Source organism: Rousettus aegyptiacus, unplaced genomic scaffold (genome assembly GCF_014176215.1).
Source record: "Rousettus aegyptiacus isolate mRouAeg1 unplaced genomic scaffold, mRouAeg1.p scaffold_m13_p_14, whole genome shotgun sequence".
Classification (NCBI taxonomy): Eukaryota; Metazoa; Chordata; class Mammalia; order Chiroptera; family Pteropodidae; genus Rousettus; species Rousettus aegyptiacus.
Window position 1 is genome coordinate 42,678,539 of NW_023416289.1, and position 1,995 is coordinate 42,680,533.

General features: G+C 33.2%; 1 pseudogene; it reads right to left on the bottom strand.

Annotated features, from left to right (window-relative positions):
* Positions 1 to 1,636: 1,636 nt before the first annotated feature.
* LOC118611610 lies at positions 1,637 to 1,755 on the bottom strand (annotated as a pseudogene).
* Positions 1,756 to 1,995: the final 240 nt, after the last annotated feature.

Below are 1,995 nucleotides of genomic sequence, written 5' to 3' on the forward strand. Positions count from 1 at the left end.
TTATATACACCTACCTAACTGGCATGGTTTTATGAGAGATAATTTAGGATTGCAGGGGTCAGTTTGGGGAACTCTAACATGAATAAGATTGTTCACGTTAGAGGCACCTTAGAACAAAGTGAATGAAAGATATACTAATGAGATTTTTTTTTTTGCCCCAAAGTGAGAGCATTTGGTTTAATGTGGAAGATATCTACGTTTTTAATTTCTGTATTTCAGGAATTAATAACTGCTGGCTTTTTAGTATGGCTTGCTAAAATTATCAGGGGTCCACATTTTCTCAGACCCAGCAGTATGTCACTATTTTGAGTGGGTCTGTGTCCAGTTATTTTTCTGCACCTAAACTTTATTTCCTCCCTTGGCAGATAGAATGTTATTAGCCTGCTTTTGAGATTACATATGTATAAAAATTCTGTTGTTATTAAGACATTCCAGGAATATCTAGTCAAAATAAATTGTTAAAATGGTTTAAAATAATGGAATGTTATTAAGCTGCAAATTATTACATGAATAATGTACCAAAGAAATATAACTACAATTCAGGTAGTAAAATGATTAAGCTAATTCATGCCCAGATTAATACAAGGTTTTTTTTTTTGTAGTGTTTAATATCTAATATCAATTAGATTATAGGTGGATACTGTTGATAACTGTTTTCACTGATTTTTTGTCTCATGCTAACAGTTTCTGAGAGGTTAATCTTTATCTCCAATTGCAATTTTCTGAATTTTTCCCTTTAATTTTTTAAAATTTTGCTTCATGCGTTTTAAAACTTTGTGGTTTGTCACATAAACATTTAAAAATTGTGTTACTTATGTACTGACCTTTTCGCCATTATTAAAATTCCCTTTTAGCTCCAAGCCTTCTCATGCTTACTGTTCCTAAGAAATTTTCCATCCATGTACTTTTAACCTGTCTCTCTTGATGCTTAAGTTATGCTTCTTGAAGGGAGCATCTAGTTACTTTTCAATCCATTCAGTCCTTGCCTTCGTATAGTTGGTTAACATTTAATGTAATTATTTATGTGATTGTATGTAGGGGCTACCATTTCACTAATTGTTCTATTTCTCTCGTTACTTCTTCCTCTGTTCCTCCTTTCCTGCTATCCTTTGGACTAATTAAAGATTTTTAAGCATTCCATTTCTATTATCGGCTTTTTAGCTGTACCTCTTTGCATTATTTAACTAATACTTATTTTCATGATTTAAATGCTCTTTTCACAGTCATCTGAGAGTTACTATTGTGTAATTCATGTGAAATGAATGTACTTTATAGGTATTACATCTATGTATATTCTTGTATCATCAGTCATATGTATATTAAGTAAATTAAGAAAAAATATTTTATACTTATCCAGATATTTAGCATTTCTGGAGTTCTTCCTTCCTGGAGACCCTGTGTCATTTCTTTTGGTCTAAAGAACTGGAGCATTTGTCATTGTGCAGTTCTGCTGGCAGTGAATTTTCTCTAATGTCTTGTATTTGAAAATATCTTTGTTTTGCTTTTATTCTGAAAGAACATTGTCTTCGAATATAGAATTGTGCTTTTTTCCCTTGCAGAAGTTAAAGATATTGTTCCTCTTCTTCCTTCTGCCCTAGTTTTCTTTTTTCTTTTTTTTTTTTTTTTTTTTTTTTTGCGTGTACAGCACCTGGTCTTCCTAGGTGGTCTCCCATCCAAGTACTAACCAGGCCCAACCCTTCTTAGGTTCCAAGATCAGATGGGATCTGGCACGTTCAGGGTGGCCTGGCCGTAGACTGTGATCTTTTTTTCAAATGTCAGCTGTTGTTTGAATCATTGCTTTCCTCTGCAGTATCATTTTTCTTTAGCTGCTTTCATGAGTTTTTCAATTACAGTTAATATATAGTATTATGAGTTTCGGGTGCACAACATAGTGGTTAGATATCTCCCTGGTAAATCCAGTCCCCATCCGACACCACACATAGTTATAACAATATCATTAACTATATTCCCTGTGCTGTACTTTACATCCCCATG